Source organism: Oryctolagus cuniculus, chromosome 4, assembly GCF_964237555.1.
Source record: "Oryctolagus cuniculus chromosome 4, mOryCun1.1, whole genome shotgun sequence".
In the NCBI taxonomy this organism is placed as follows: Eukaryota; Metazoa; Chordata; class Mammalia; order Lagomorpha; family Leporidae; genus Oryctolagus; species Oryctolagus cuniculus.
This window is the reverse complement of record NC_091435.1, coordinates 32,365,280-32,382,895: the sequence shown is the minus strand read 5'-3', so window position 1 is coordinate 32,382,895 and position 17,616 is coordinate 32,365,280. Positions and strand designations below refer to the sequence as shown.

At 39.7% G+C, this 17,616-nt stretch overlaps 1 protein-coding gene across 7 annotated transcripts in view; it reads right to left on the bottom strand.

The window, feature by feature from the left end:
* Nucleotides 1-17,616, bottom strand: part of LOC100347331 (RNA-binding motif protein, X-linked 2) — a 177,775-nt gene that overhangs the window by 80,664 nt on the left and 79,495 nt on the right. For 5 of the 7 annotated variants that reach the window (XR_011387782.1, XR_011387783.1, XR_011387784.1 and 2 more), the window contains exon 2: nt 6,686-6,769. The exons of the other annotated variants lie outside the window; for them this stretch is intronic. The gene's annotated coding sequence lies outside the window, so the exon portion shown is untranslated. The remainder of the gene's footprint in view (nt 1-6,685; nt 6,770-17,616) is intronic. 7 annotated transcript variants of the gene reach the window in all.

Below are 17,616 nucleotides of genomic sequence, written 5' to 3'. Positions count from 1 at the left end.
GGTAAACAGACTGCAGTGAGTTTAAGTAGGAAATGAACATCCACAAAGAACTTAGAATCTATTTTTCGGCTTATACAGTCATAAGAGACAATTTCATAGCTTAATGTAACATTTTCTGAAGTGAAGCAAATATAGAAGCAGACGTATCCAAAATAAGGAAAGTGTGGAGATCATAGAAGGTTGTCCTGTGCAGGGAACTCTGGTTCAAGAGTAGGATTCCCTCAATAAAATGTCCTACTTGGGAGAAAATGGGATTTCAAAGTAATAACTGGTCATTGGAGAAAGAAAATGCACGATTATTAGAAACAAGAAGCAAGAAACTACAAATAAGACTAGCAAAAAAGTTGACTTTTAAAAAATTTTTTAGATTTATTTACTTATTTGAAAGGCAGAGTTACAGAGAGAGAGAGAGAGATCTTCCATCTGCTGACTCACTCCTCAAATGGCCACAACCATCAGAGGTAGGCCCAACCAAAGCCAGGATTCAGGAGCCTCCTCCAGGTCCCCCACGTGGGTGCAGGGGCCAGGGACATGGGTCATCCTCCGCTGCCTTCCCAGGTGCATTAGCAGGGAGCTGCATCAGAAGTAGTGCAGCCAGAGCCGCCGCCGCGGCTCACTAGGCTAATCCTCCGCCTAGCGGTGCCGGCACACCGGGTTCTAGTCCCGGTCGGGGCGCCGGATTCTGTCCCAGTTGCCCCTCTTCCAGGCCAGCTCTCTGCTGTGGCCCAGGAATGCAGTGGAGGATGGCCCAAGTGCTTGGGCCCTGTACCCCATGGGAGACCAGGATAAGTACCTGGCTCCTGCCATCGGATCAGTGCGGTGCGCCGGCCATAGCTCCTGCCATCAGAAGTAGAGCAGCCAGGACTTGAACCAGCACCCATGTGGGGTGCCGTTTCCACAGGTGGTGGCTTTACTGGCTATACCACAGCATGGGCCCCAAGTTGACTTTTGATATATGTCTTGAAATTCCTCAAAAAGAATAGAATTCCTTAAATAGCCCAGACTATAGTTGGGGCAAATTCCAGAGAAGGTACTGGGCTTGAATATGAAAATAAAGATCGGTTGATTCCAGAAACAGAAGAGTATGGGCAAGAGGCATTAAGGAAGCACAGGATAGAATTGACAAAGGAAAATTTTTATTTAAGTGTTAAGTATGGCAGACATAGACAAGGTGGATACCACAGGTAAATTCCTAGAACATTTAGGAGTCGTGGAAGTGAATTATCAAAAGGAATGATGGGGCCAGCGCCGTGGCTCAATAGACTAATTCTCTGCCTGCAGCACCGGCACACCAAGTTCTAGTCCCAGTTGGGGTGCTGGGTTCTGTCCCGGTTGCCCCTCTTCCAGGCCAGCTCTCTGCTGTGGCCTGGGAGTGCAGTGGAGGATGGCCTAAGTGCTTGGGTCCTGCAACCGCGTGGGAGACTAGGAGAAGCACCTGGCTCCTGGCTTCAGATCAGCGCAGTATGCCGGCCACGGCGGCCATTGGAGGGTGAACCAACAGCAAAGGAACACCTTTCTCTCTGTCTCTCTCTCTCTCTCTCTCACTGTCCACTCTGCCTGTCAAAAAAAAAAAAAAAAAAAAAAAGGAATGATGGGCAAACCAAGGAAGAATAGCATTTTATTTTAAAAAAAAAAATAGCATTTTAGAAGTCAGTTATATATAAGAAAGCATCTATCCCCGGCTCAGGGAAATTATTTGTAAAGGTTCCTGGGATGAACATAAATGAATGTATAAACAAGTCAATGGAAAAATAAGAAATGAGGAGATTGGTAATAGTGTTTGTTTTATTCCATTATGCCTAAATTAAGATGGCAACATTATATCATTTTTCATGTGAAATTGCCACTTTATAGGTTACACATGAATGACCTCCCACACCCACATCTTTCTAGACAAAATTAATTTTGAAAAATTTATAATTTTCCCTTGTAAAATCAAATCGAATTCATGGAAGCCACTGATGGAAAGCATTTGCAAACACTCCACCATGGATCTATTTTCCAGTGTCCTCTAAGAATTAGTAGGAAACTTATCAATCTGGTTTTATCATAGAACCCTATTTTTACATTTAATTAAAGATACAATATATGCACCAAGCATACTCACAGTGAGAGAAAACATTAACAAAGACAATGCAACATGCTTCAATAACCTAGTAGGACCAAAGCCTGAGAGGATAAAAAAAAAAAAAAGATAACTAAGTAACTGTCAGAATAATCTGAGAAAATAGGAAAAAATTTCATATATGGAGGACAAAATGATGGAAAAATAAGTAGAAAATGATGAGGTTGGGGGAGATTCCAAGATGGCAGATTAGGGGGAAACAATGTACTTGACTAGGGATAAAAAGTGAAAGAAAAGAAAGAAAAGGGGGTAGGAAGTGCACTCGCAGGGGAGAACTGGAGAGAAACCCACATTAGAAATCCTACAAGAGTAGGATGAACACCATGGACCTGTGTAGAGGGTGCAGATGCACAGCACAAATACGAACACAACGCACAAGTGCAGCCAACAAGAGCTGGAGTGGGTGGAGGTTTGGAGACGGAGGTGAGACTGGACTGCAGCAACCTGTGGTGATGCAGGCAGAGGGAGAGCGTGGCTTGAGTCCAGACTGGAGCCCTATGGGCTAGAGTTTGCTAGTGGTTGCCACAGACCCAGGAGAAGTAGAGGGGGCATGTTTGTCTCTCCCCAACTTCCTCACAACCATGCTGGTTGCCTGGCTGAGAAACAGCAGGTGCCATTTTGGGTTTGGGCAGCAGCTGTACAAGCCTTTGTGTGCGTACACAGCAACTGGCTGAGACGGGCCACCATCTTCACAGCAGTGCTGGCGGCAGTGGCAGAGCCACATTCATCCAGTGGATCTTGTATACCCGTGTGACCCAGTGATTCTAGAAGAGGAAACAATCCGCAGGCCCCACTGACTCTGAGTCTGGCTGGGAGGTGAGTGAGTAACCACACAGGATGCTGCAGCACCTGCAGCCTTCCAGGATCAAGACGCCTAGGTGGGACTGTCTCAGGGAACATCTGCCTCACTGTGGACTGGCAGGCTGGTGGGGCAAACAGAAACCTCTGCGCCCAGTGACTGGCACTCAGAGTTTACAGGAGAAGGTGAAGGGAGTAGCTGGGTCTCTGGGCAATCACTGGGAGTGACACCATGTGCTCACCATGCTCACAGTGAAAACTACACAGATCAATTATGCAGATCATATGGTGGCCCAGAACACACTGGGAGATAACACCCTGGCATGGAGATCTACCACACCCAAATTGGGTGTTACCCTGGATACTCACCCCACCCTGGGCCACTGAACAGAGCTCCCTGGTTATACCCACCAACACCCCTAAATAGTCACTGAAAGTGCTGATATCCCACTAAGTCACAGAGGCATAGTTCAAAGAAGAAAAGCCATCAGAAGAAGAAAAAAAAAAAAAAAACCAATCTCACAAATGCCTAAAAACAAATGCAAAAATTCAAGAAACAAGAATAAGGAGGACACCATGACCACCCCCCTCAAAGGAACACAACATTTCAATAATAGAATGTGAAAATGAAGAGACTGAGTAAATGCCAAAAATGGAATTCAAAAAATTAATCATAGGACTACTCAAAAGGAATCAGAAGCAAATCCACAAACTAAAGAAAACCATAAATGATATGAACGAAAAATTTTCCCATGAAATTGAGATTTTAAATATAAATCAAAATGAAATATTAGAAATGAAGAATTTAATACATCAAAAAAATAATCCAGTGGAAAGCCTTAACAGCAGACTTGACAAGACAGAGTAAAGAATATTCAAACTAGAAGACATAAGTTTGGCAATCTTACAGTCAAAAAAAAAAAAAAGCAAGGAGAAATCAGAAAGCTTAAACAGGGTTGGAGATTTATGAGATACTATCAAAAGATCCAACATATGGGTCTTAGGAGTTCCTGAAGGTATGGAAATAAAGAATGGACAAGAAGACCTATTTAGTGAAATAATTCAGAAAATTTCCCCAAGTTAGAGGAAGAAAGGGACATTCAAATAGAGGAAGCACACAGAACTCCTATCAGTCCCTGATACTTCATCATGGCATGTTGCAGTCAAACTTTCCACAGTAAAACATAAAGATCCTAAACTTTGCACTATAAAAATGCAGTATTACTGTCAGAGGATCTACACATAGACTCACAGCTGACTTCTTATCAGAAACCCTACATGCTAGAAGGAAACAGAGAGATACAGTCCAAGTCTTGAGAGGAAAAAACTGTCAACACAGAATTCTGTACCCTGAAAAGCTCTCATTAATGAATGAAGGTGAAATAAAGACCTTCTACAACAAATAGAAATTTAAAGAATTTGTCACCACTGACCAAGCCTTACAAAAGATGCTTAAGGATGTGCTACAAACAGATAAACAGAAAGATAGTCATCTTTTTTTAAAAAGATTTATGTATTTATTTGAAAGTCAGAGTTACACATAGAGAGGAGAGGCAGAAAGAGAGAGAGGTCCTCCATCCACTGGTTCACTCCCCAGTTGGCTGCAAAGGCCGGAGCTGCACCCATCCGAAGCCAGGAGCTAAGAGTTTCCTCCAGGTCTCCCATGTGCATGCAGGGGCCCAAGGACTTGGGCCATCTTCTACTGCTTTCCCAGGCCATAGCAGAGAGCTAGTCTTGAACCAGTGCCCATATGGGATGCTGGCACTTCAGGCCAGGGTGTCAACCCACTGCGCCACAGTCCGGCCCCGATAGTCATTTTGATGAAAGAATGTGAATGTAGAAATCCGCCAGTAAAAGTACAAAAAGAAGTCTGAAGTAAAAAAATAGGAATAGTTATGGAAGAATGGCAGAGCTAAGTCATTACTTATCAATAGTGACTTTGAATGTAAATGGATTCAACTCTCCAGTTAAAAGATATAGGCTGGCTGAATGGATTAAAAAGCAAGACCCATCTATTTGCTACCTACAAGAAAACCATCTCACCAACAAAGATACACACAGAATGAAAGTGAAAGGACACAAAAGGACATTCCATTCTAATGAAAAGCAAAAAAGGGCAAGTGTTACCATCCTAATATCAGACAAAATAGAATTCTACATTAAAAAAACTGTTAAGAGATGAAGAAGGGCACTATGTAATCATTAAGGAATCAATTTAACAGGAAAATGTGACTATAACAAATGTATACACACCAAATCACAGGGCATCTGGCTATCTAAAAGAAATATTAATGGATCTAAAGGGAGGCACAGTCCCCAATACAATAGTGACGGGGGACTTCACCACTCCACTTTCAACAATGGACAGATAAACAAGACAGAGCTAATTGACATTATGAATCAAATGGACCTAACTGATATCAACAGAACTTTGCACCCCACAGTTGCAGAATATACATTCTCTCATCAGTGCACAGAACATTCTTTAGGGTAGATCTAGGCCATAAAGCAAGCCTTAGCAAATTAAAAAAAAAAATATCAAAATCATACTATGTATCTTCTCTAATCACAATGGAATGAAGCTGGAAATCAACAACTCAAGAATCTCTAGATCATATACAAACATGGGGATTGAACAACATGCTCCTGAATGAACAATGGGTCACAGAAGAAATCAAAAGAGAAATACAAAAATTTCTAGAAACAAATGAAGACAATACATCATGTCAAAACTTATAGGATACAGCAAAAGCAGTGTTAAGAGGAAGTTTATAGTAATTGGTGCCTACATGAAAAAAATTGGAAAAGAACCAAATAAATGATCTATTAATGCATCTCAAGGACCTAGAAAAACAACAACCAAACCTAAAATTAGTAGGAGGAAAGAAATAATTAACATCAGAAGAAATAAATAAAAATGAAATTAAAAAAATACAAAGATCAGTGAAATGAAAAGCTAGTGTTTTGAAAAATAAACAAAATTGATACATCATTGGTCCAACTAACCAAAAACAAAAAATAGGGAGAAGATCCAAATCAATAAAATCAGAAGTGAAAACGGAAATGTAACTACAGATACCATAGAAATAAAAAGAATCATCAGGAATTACTACCAAGAGCTATATGCCAACCAATTGGGAAATCTAGAAGAAATGGATAGATTCCTGGACACACACAATCTACAAAAGATGAGTCATGAAGACATAGAAAACCTAAACAGACCAACAACCAAGACAGAAATTGAATCAGTCATAAAGACCCACCCAAAAAAGGAAAGCCCAAGATGGTGGGAGAGAGAGAGGGGGAGGGAGAGGGAGACCAGATGGTGGTCTGGTGTTAGGTCTTCCAACCATTGGTCAAAGCTGTAATGAGACTGAATCTGTGGGCAGAGTGAAAGGGATGCCTGAGTAGGAAAAGGGAAGTCAGTGGACCAGTGACTGTAACATAATTAGGCTCTCCTTGCAGATAGAGTCTGGTGCAAACAGGGCATGGGGATAGAAGGCCCCTGGAAGTCACCACCCTGCCCTTGTACTAGACTAAAGACATGTTTGTCTTCCAGGAATATTGAGCCCTGGGTTCTCCTGTGGTTTCTATCTCTTGCTACTTAGTTGTCTGTTCAAATACCATCTCCTCAGGATTGCTTTATTTGATCACTTGTAGGAAAATAGCTAGCACCTCTCATCCAAAAATCTATTATGTGTGTGCGTGTATAATAAATAAATTTATTTTCTTTATAAAACTTACTAGTATAGAAAATCATACCTTGTAATGTGTCCATATATTGCATGAGTCCTTCTTATAAAATATCTCTTTTATCTTGTTCACCACTGAAATCTCAGACTCTGGCTTACAATTTATTCATCATAAGTATTTGCAGAGGGAAGGAAAGAAAGAAGAGAGGAGAGAGTATTTTAAAATTGGGAAAGTATATTAGAAAAAATCAAGCATTACTGAAATAACAAATCATGCTTGCATATATTTAAATACCACAAGCTCGCTATGATTTAAAGGAATTTCATGGACTGCTGTTTGCATTTTCCTCATATATCAGTGAAACCTGAACAAAGCAAAGATTTTTGTGCTTATGTATTATGCTTTAATTTTCAGGCTATATTTGGGTGAAATTGGGGAATGAAGAAACATAAGAAATGCTCTCAGAGCACAACCAAGATGTCAGCATTCACAATCCCACGTGCTACCCCTCTAAATCACACTCTTCCAGCTGGCTTCATTAATTTTGAAGTGGATAAGGGTAACAGTGCCAGATCACACCCAAACAGTTTAAAGCTGTGTAAGAACACAATAAAATGGTGACAAACAAGAGATTATTCTGGTGGCATATGGCTGATGCATTCAGGCTAGCCTCAAATGCAACCTTTGGATTCTGTTTAAAAATCAGTGTCTGAATTACAGTGTTAGCATGCAAGGCAGTCTGCAGGCAGAAAGCAATTATTCCACAGAGAAAAGGAGGGACAGAAAAAGGAAAGAGAGAAAACACATGGTCATCAGAGAAGAAACATGGGCTCAGATTAATGAGTATTGCCTACATGACAATCTACAAGAGGCAATAGAAAATGCATGAAAGTATTCAACAGGGAGAGGTGGCAACTAGTAGACTGACATTAAGGAGAAGAGATATAGAGAAAAACAGAGAAAAGAGGAGCCAGAAAGAAAAAGAAAAAAGCAAATGAATGGGGGCTGGCCCTGTGGCATAGTGGGCAAATCCATCACTTTTGATGCAGCCATCCAATAATGGGTGTTGGTTCAAGTCCTTGTTGCTCCACTTCCAATCCAGCTCTCTGCTCATGGCCTGGGAAAAGCAGCAGAAGATGGCCCAAGTGTCTGGCCTGCTGCCATTCATGTGGGAGAATCGATGAAGCTCCAGGCTCTGGCCTGACTCAGCCTGGCTAATGTGGCCATCTGAAGAATGAATCAGCTAATGGAAGACTGAGTCTCTCTCTCTCCCCCCTTCCCCCTCTCCCTCTCCCTCTCCCCTTCTTTCCTATCTTCCCCCTCTTCATCCTCTTCCTCTTCTTTCTTCTTTTTTTCTCCTCCCTCTCTGTAACTCTTTCAAGTAAATAAATAAATCTTTTTTAAAAAGCGAATGAACAAATGAAATAAACCTCCCCTCCTTTCTTGACTATCTACATAAAATAACGTTTTCATTAAAATTGTGGGGAGCAACTCGGACTAGACTGTTACTGGAATTAAGACTTATTCTATGCATCTGCTCTCCCACAATATGGCGCTGGGAGAGGAGGAAACAGCTTCTACACAGCTGCCTCCAGTTCAACCAATAAACAGCAGGACCTGCTCCTGATTGGAGGAGAGCAGTGTACTCGGCTTGTGGGTAGCAGAGTTGGGATTGGTGGAAGAGGACTATAAAGGAGGAGAGAGACAACATGCACCGGGAACATCTATCTGAAGGAACACCTGAGCAGCCCCCGAGAGAGCCGACCGGCGGTGTGCTGCTCCCCCGCGGAAGTGGGGAAAGTGGCAGGGGGAACCGCCCTTCCACGGAGGTGGAAGGGACGGTAGCCAACCCGGGAAGAACCAGCAGCAAACCCGGGAAAGGCCGAGCAGACAAAAGAACAGCGCAGAGTCCTGTGTCATTCCTCCATGAAGAGGGGGAGCAACAAAAATGATGACAAAGTTCCATGTTGCATCTTAAAGGCTGGAAATGTTGCTGTAACCATTATCTCCTCCATATCTATACGAAAGTCCCTTCTTCAGAACATATTTCACCACTCACCTAAGTCCCCACTAATCTTCAGGTTTAGGGATTCTTCAGAGCAATAAGCACTCATTCCAAATTACTGGGAACAAAGCTTCCAATTCAAGATCCTAGGGTATAGCCTATTTTTTACCTCTTAGTATCCTATTTATAGTGTATAATTCAAGGTAAACAAAATTTCTCCCATATCAGTCAAAAGACTATAAACCCAGCGCCGCGGCTCACTAGGCTAATCCTCCGCCTTGCGGCGCCGGCACACCAGGTTCTAATCCTGGTTGGGGCGCCGGATTCTGTCCTGGTTGCCCCTCTTCCAGGCCAGCTCTCTGCTGTGGCCTGGGAGTGCAGTGGAGGATGGCCCAAGTGCTTGGGCCCTGCACCCCATGGGAGACCAGGATAAGTACCTGGCTCCTGCCATCGGATCAGCGCAGTGCGCCGGCCGCAGCGCGCCGGCCGTGGCGGCCATTGGAGGGTGAACCAACGCAAAGGAAGACCTTTCTCTCTGTTGTCTCTCTCTCTCACTGTCCACTCTGCCTGTCAAAAAAAAAAAAAAAAAAAAAAAAAAAAAAAAAAAAAAAAAAACCACACCTGGACTCTAAAAACAATAAAGTATTTTTCCAGAAGTTGCAAGTTCTTGATTGTTCAATGCCAATAGCTACCCCTGTGACCTCAAGTAATTTTCTTGTTAATGCATAGTGATATGAATATAGTTAATTACCTATACACTAAAACATTTCAAAATTATTTAAAATTGGAGTGATGTCAGCAAGGTAAGTAGATTGGAAGTTCCAGCACTCATTCCTTAAAAGAAACATTCAGGGGCTGCCACTGTGGCATAGTAGGCTAAGCCTCCACCTCCAGTACTGGCAGTCCATATGAGTGTTGGTTGCTGTCTCAGCTGCTCCTCTTCCAGTCTAGCACTCTGCTAACACATTTAGGAAAGCAGTAGAAGATGGCCAAGTGCTTGGGCCCCTGTACCCACACGGGAGATCCAGAGGAGGCTCCTGGCCCCTGGCTTTGGATCAGCCCATTGCGTTGTGGCTGTTTGGAGAGTGAACTAGCAGATGAAAGACATTTCTGTCTTTCCTTCTCTCTATCTGTAACTCTATTCTTAAATAAATAAAAAAAATATTTTTAAAAGAAAGAAACACCCATTTGATAATGCTATACAAGCTAAGCACCTATATCAGAATTTCAGATTCTAGTCAAGATGTTACAGTACCCAAAGTAAGCACAAAATGAGAACGGTCACATCGAAACAGATAAGAGTAATTGTACTTAACAGGCATCAACCCTACCTTAAGTTGGAATAGTTTAGTGCCCAGAGAGAAAGCCTCAGTCTGTTTCCTCTACAATGAAGAGTAGAGTCTGCCTCCAACATCCCAGTTTTGTGGAGAACACCTGGAGAACTGGGTTCTGACTGGCCAGAATTGGAGCCCTGACATAGTTTTAATGTTTGGGAGCCACTGGAAACAAAGGACAATGGCACAATGAGGAGAAAGTGCCAAGCTTGATGTTACAGCTGATTTGAACTCTGGGAACTTGTCCTATCAGTGACAAAGTATGAGGCCCATGAAGGAGCAGACAAGAAGGTGGTTCTAGCAAAGTTTTACTAAAAACATGAAGAGAGAGAAACTCCTATACCTGATAGACCAGGTGGGCATCTCAGAAGGGACTAAAGCAGAAGTCTTCATTCAGACTGGGTTTTTATGGACAAGAGTATGGATCCCCCATTTATTCTCCCTCCTCCCTCTTCTAGGAAAGTATGGGTGGAGGAATTGTGGGTGTGGAGTTCCCCTAAACAAACCCCTCCTGATAATACTGGCCATCAAGGGTCTTATCTATTGGAGAAGCAAATGACTCCTTCAGCCCTGTGATTAGAATCTTCTCAGGCCAGCTGTAGCTCTCTCAAGGACAGGCAAGGACACCCAGGGCTAAAGGAGAAAAAAGGCTGGGTCCTGCTGTCAGGAGTTGCTTCCTCATTCCAATGTATATACGTTTCTTTTTTTAAATCTCATTTTTGTTCCCTTTTACACACATAGGGTAATCTCTATCTAGCTGCATTAATACTGAGATTTCTCCTCTGACAGAAGAGGTGTGGAGGGTGTACTCAGTACTCGGGCTCTTTAGGGCACACACTGAGGAATTACTTTGTGTCTTGTCTCACTAGAAGTACTTATGCAAGTGGCATAATTTGGATGCCCTTGGGCCACTAAGAACAACCGTAAGCAGCCAGAGTGCGTCAGCACAATCAGGAGTGGGGATACAACTTGAGATTTCCCTCTCAGGAAAGAAGAAGAGGAATGGAGCTTGAGCTTGAGTCTGGTATTCTGGCTTTTTGGAGAACTGCCGAGGGACAAATATCTGTCTGCCTGACTCAGGTTGCTGATGAAGAGCTGGCATATTCTGAATGCCTGCTGACAACAAATAAGAAAAGGCATCTGGGAAGCTTGCTTTGCTGAAACCAAGAATGTACAATACCACAGACAGAAATGAACAAGAGCAAGAGATTAAAAGGTCCTGGGAAACACAAGAGCAAGTTTCTCTAATTGAGAAACTTAATGTCCAGAAAGGCTGTATTCCACCAGAAACTTTTGAGGTTTTCTCTCAAGACCATTTGGTAAGTTCCTTCCCTGTACAAAGTTCATGAAGACATGAGGCACATGAAGCAAAAGGGAAACCTGGCTCAGTCAAAGGAATAAAATAAAACTCCAAAAAGTAACCCTACAAACATAGAAGTATTTAAATTTCTTGAAAAATAATTCAATATAATAATTAATATGCTCAACAAACTGAACAAAGTGATGAATGAACAAAATTAGGTATCAATACAGGCATACAATACATTTTTTAAAAACAGAAAATTTGTAGCTGAAGAATACAACTAAACTGAGAAATCAGCCAAGGAGGCTCATGATAGACTTGGTCACGCAGAGAAAAAAAATTAAAACTGGAAGACAAATAATTTGAAATTATCACTTAGAGAAACACAAAAAATTTTTTAAAAAGAGTAAGAAACCTAAGGAATTTATCATGATGTTGTCAAGTACCAATATACATAATAAATACTATACCGCAGTAAGAAACAATGAAATCCAGTCATTTGCAACAAAATGGAGGAATCTGGAACACATCATGCTGAGTGAAATAAGCCAGTCCCAAAGGGACAAATACCATATGTTCTCCCTGATCGGTGACAACTGACTGAACACCAAAAAGGAAACCTCCTGAAGTGAAATGGACACTATGGGAAACGGTGACTTGATCAGCATAGCCCTGACTGTTAATGAACAACTTAATACATTATCCCTCTTAGTAGTTTTTTTGTCTGTTCTACTTAATAGGACTGGTTTAATTCTGTAATTAATACACAGTTATTCTTAAGTGTTAAAAATTAACTGAAATGGGATCCCTGTTAAACATAAGAGTGGGAATAAGAGAGGGAAGAGATGTATAATTTGGGACATGCTCAAGCTGACTTGCCCCAAATGGGAGAGTTAAAAACATACCAGGGGATTCCAATTCAATCCCATCAAGGTGGCATGTACCAATGCCATCTCACTAGTCCAAGTGATCAATTTCAGTTCACAATTGATCATAATGAAAGGACTAAGAGTCAAAGGGAGCACATAAACAAGTCTAGTACCTGCTAACACTAACCGATAGAATAAATAAAGGGGAGAGTGATCCAACATGGGAAGTGAGATACTCAGCAGACTCATAGAATGGCAGATGTCCTAAGTAGCACTCTGGCCTCAGAATCAGCCCTAAAGGCATTCGGATCTGGCTGAAAAGCCCATGAGAGTATTTCAGGCATGGAAAGCCAAGACACTCTGGCAAAAGATCTCTGCGAGTGAGATCCCAATGGAAAGAACAGGTCTTCAAAGAAGGAGGTACCTTTCTCTGAAGGGAGGAGAGAACCTCCACTTTGACTATGACCGTGTCTAAACAAGATAAGAATCGGAGAACTCAGAGGGCTTCCATAGCCTTGGAAACTCATGACCGGAGCATAGGGAGACTACTGATGCCATAGACAGGAGTGTCAATTGGTAAAGTCAACAACAGGAGTCACTGTGCACTTACTCCTCATGTGGGATCTCTGTCCTTAATGTGCTGTGTATTGAGATTTAATGCTATAACGAGTACTCAAACAATATATTTCACTTTGTGTTTCTATGGGGGTGCAAACTGTTGAAATCTTTACTTAATGTATACTAAACTGATCCTCTGTAAAAAAAAAAAAAATTATCAACTCCCAACTTGACTCTCACTGGGATTAAACATGACAATAGGTCTGATCTGATTTCATCATCATTTTAAAAAAATCATCTATTATTTTTCACTTTATGTTTCTGTGTGGGAGCAAACTGTCGAAATCCTTACTTAATGTATACTAAGCTGATCTTCTGTATATTAAGATAATCGAAAATGAATCTTGATGTGAATGGAAGGGGAAAGGGAGTGGGAAAGGGGAGGGTAGTGGGTGGGAGGGACGGTATGTGGGGGAAGCCATTGTAATCCATAAATCGTACTTTGGAAATTTATATTCATTAAATAAAAGTTAAAAAAAAAAAGAAAAAGTAAGAGAATGGGATTGAAATCTTATTTTAAAAACAACAGCCAAAAAATTCCCAGATCTGGACAAAACAAACCTAATGCTCAATAAGGAGGATGTATCTGAAGATATCCAAATTAAGATTTGTTATAATAAAATTGACAAAAGCCAGAAAAAAAAAAAGAATCTCAAAGGCAGCACAAGAAAAGCATCTCTTGTCATGTACAAGAGATGCTCCATAAACCTATCAGTAATTTTCTCAGGAGAAACTTTGCAGGATACAAGGGAGTGGGTACCAGCATACTGCACCAACTTCATAAAAAATGGAATAAAAAGAAAAGTTTATGTTGGTTCTGAAATTTTAAAAGATTGCAAATCAAGAGTACTATATGTGAAAAAAGAATTATCATCCAAAAACTGGAGGCAGCATAAGTATTTTCCCAGATAAACAAAAATTAAGAGTTCATTGGCACTACATCTGCTTTACAATACTTATTAAAGAAAGTTAATCCAATATAGACCAAGGGGTGTTAAACAGCATTATGAGAATACTTGAAATCGTAAGGTTCACTGGTTAAGGTAACTACGTAGACCCATGCATACAGAAGAGTGCTGATGAAGTTTGAAAGTTGTATCCAATCAAAATTCATATATTGAAATTCTAAATCCCACATTGATGTTATTAGGAAAGACAACTTTGGGGAAGTAACTAGGTTATGGGGTCAGATTCCTAATGAATGATATTAGTTTCTTTAAAAAAAAAAAAAAAAAAAAAAAGAATATCCCCAGAGAGCATGCTGAATCCTACCACCATGCTGAGACACAGCAAGAAGATTCTATTACACAGAAAGTGGGCTGTCACCAGACATCCAATCTGTTAGCACTGTAATCCTGAACTACCCAGGCTCCAGAACTATGGAGATAAAATGTTGCTATAAGCCTCCCAGTTTTTCTGTTATAGCACCCTTAATGTACAAACAGAGCTGTAATTTTGTAATGATGGTATATAAATTGCTTTCACTTGTGGTCTATAAGTCAATAAAAAGATAACTACAAAAAAACATTAACAGGTACACAGTGCAAAAAAAACTTGTGTGTATAGGTGAGTAACATTTAAGAATTTTATATGTAATTGATATTATTATCATTTTAGAATAGATTACCGTTCCTATGAGATGTTTTATCTAAAATTCATAGTAACCACAAAGGAAACATCTATAGAAGACATTCATAAGAAAATGAGAGAAAAATTCAAACACTGCAGTAAAAAAAAAGCAATGAAACATAAAAGAAAATAGCAATGATGGAAAAGAGAATCAAAAAAGCTACAAGACAGATAGAAAGTAAATTTTAATGGGAATGAAAGTCTTTATTAACAATAATAACTTTAAACATTAAGGTATTAAAATTTCCAACAGAAAGATACAAAGTGGCTGCATGTATTTTTTTAAAAAAGAGACAATATATGTTGAATAGAAGAGACTCATTTTAGATTTAAAAATATATAGGCTGAAATTGAAAGAGAAAAAATATTCCAAGCAAATGGTAGCCAAAAAAGAGGAAGATAGCCATACTTATTTCAGAAAAAAATATTTTAAGTGAAAAACTGTCAAAAGAGACGAGGAATATTATATAACAAAAACAGGTCAATCTCTCAAGAAGCTATAACAGTTTTTGTTAAATGGGTACCCAATATGAGAGCACCTGAATATACGGAAGCAAGCATTAACTGAATGGAAAAATAGTGCACAATATAGGATTTCAATCCTCATCCTCAATAAACAATACAGCATTCAGAGAAAAAAATCAGTAAAGAAATAGCAGATTTGAACAGTATAGATCAAACAGATCTAACAAATATGTATGGAATATTCCATCAAGAGCCAGATACACATGATTTCTCAAGCACATGTGGGACATTCTCCAGGATACATCATATGTTAGGTCAATAAAAAACTCTCAACAAATTTAAGAAAATTGAATCATATAAAGTATGCATTAGAATGAAAAAATAATAGACTGAAACTAGAAATCGACAGTAAAGAAAACTAATAAATTCACAGGTTATGAGCACATTAAACAATACACATAAAAACTCAAAGAGTCAAAGAAGAAATTATAAGAGAAATTTAAAAATATCTTGAGGTAAATGAAAATTAAAACACAACATACTAAAACTTGGGTGATATAGTACAACTAGTACCAAGAAGGAAGTTTATATTCATAAATGACTCCATTATAAAATAAAGATATCACTGTAAAGGTATTAAATAATTGAACTATCAATGCATCTCAATGACGTAGAAAAACAACAAAACCACTAATTAGTAGGAGAGAAGAAATAATCATAATTAAAGAAGAAATAAACAAAATTAAAACCAATAAAATAATATAAAAGATAATGAAATGAAAAGCTGGTTTTTTGAAAAAATAAAAAAAAATTAATATACCAGTGGCTCAACTGACCCAAAAAATTAGGGATAAAACCCAAATTAATAAAATCTGAGCTAAAAAAGGAAATGTAGCAACAGATATCACTGAAATAAAAAGAATCATCAGGAATTCCTACAAAGATCTATATGCCAACAAATTGGGAAACCTACAAGAAATGGATAGATTTCTGAACACATATAATCTACCCAAGCTGAATCATGAAGACATAGAAAGTCTAAACAGATCAATAACCAAGACAGAGTAATATCAGTAAGAAAAACCCTCCCGCTTCCCATGTTGGATCGTTCTCTCCCTTTTTAATTCTACAGTTAGTATTAGCAGACACTAGTCTTGTTTATGTGATCCCTTTGACTCTTAGACCTATCATTACGATCCAACATGGGAAGCAGGATACACAGCAGACTCATAGAATGGCAGATGTCCTAAACAGCACTCTGGCCTCACAATCAGCCCTTAAGGCATTCAGATCTGGCTCAAGAGCCTATGAGAGTATTTTAGGCATGGAAAGCCAAGACACTCTGGCAAAAAAAAAAGGGGGGGGGGCAAATGAAAGATCTCTGTGAGTGAGATCCCAGTGGAAAGAAAAAGAACGGGCCATCAAAGAAGGAGGTACCTTTCTCTGAAGGGAGGAGAGAACTTCCACTTTGACTATGGCCTTGTCGAAATAAGATTAGCATCGGCAAACTCAAAAGGCTTCCATAGTCTTGGCAACTCATGACAAGAGCCTAGGGAGATTGCTGACACCATAAACAAGAGTGTCAATTTGTTAAGTCAACAACAGGAGTCACTGTGCACTTACTCCTCATGTAGGATCTCTGTCCTTAATGTGTTGTACAATGTGAATTAATGCTATAACTAGTACTGAAACAGTACTTTACACTTTGTGTTTCTGTGTGGGTGCAAATTGTTGAAATCTTTACTTAATATATACTAAATTGATCTTCTGTATATAAAGAGAATTGAAAATGAATCTTGATGTGAATGGAAGGGGAGAAAGAGCAGGAGAGGGGAGGGTTGTGGGTAGGAGGAAAGTTATGGGGGGAAAAAGCCATTGTAATCCATAAGCTGTACTTTGGAAATTTATATTTATTAAATAAAAGTTTAAAAAATAGGTAAAAAATTAAATTCCTTGGAATAAATTTAAACAAGGATGTGAAAGATGTATATGATAATTACAAAATTACAAATTATTACAAAATATTAAGGAAAGAAATAGAATAAGACAACAAAAAATGGAAAAATTTTCATGTTCATAGATTGGAAGAATCAATATCATTAAGATGTTCATACAATCAAAAGCTACTTATAGATTCAATGCAGTCAAAATGTCAATGACATCTCAGATCTAGTAAAAGTGATGTTAAAATTCATATGGAAACAAAAGACATCCTGAACAGGTAAAGCAATTTTATACAATAAAAACAAAGCCAGAGGCATCATAATACCTGATTTCAAGACATACTAGACATATTACAGGGCAGTTACAATAAAAACAGCCTGGTACTGGCACAAAAACAGAACTGTAGATAAATGGAACAGAAGAAATTCCAGAAATCAATCCACACGTCTACAACCTACTTATTTTTGACAAAGGAGCTATAATTAATCCTGAAAGCAAAGACAGTCTCTTCAACAAGTAGTCCTGGAAAAACTGGATCTGTGGGGAGCAACTCGGACTAGACTAAGTTACTGGAATTAGGACTTATTCTGTGCATCTGCTCTCCCACAATATGGCGCTGGGAGAGGAGAAAACAGCTTCTACGCAGCTGCCTCTTGCCAACTTGAGTGCTGACCTCCAGGAGCTGATCCTGCTCCTGATTGGAGGAGAGCAGCGTACTCGGCGTGTGGGCAGCCGAGTTAGGATTGGCGGAGGAGGACTATAAAGGAGGAGAGAGACGGCATGCACCAGGAACATCTAAGAGGAACACCTGAGGAACATCTGAGCAGCCCCCG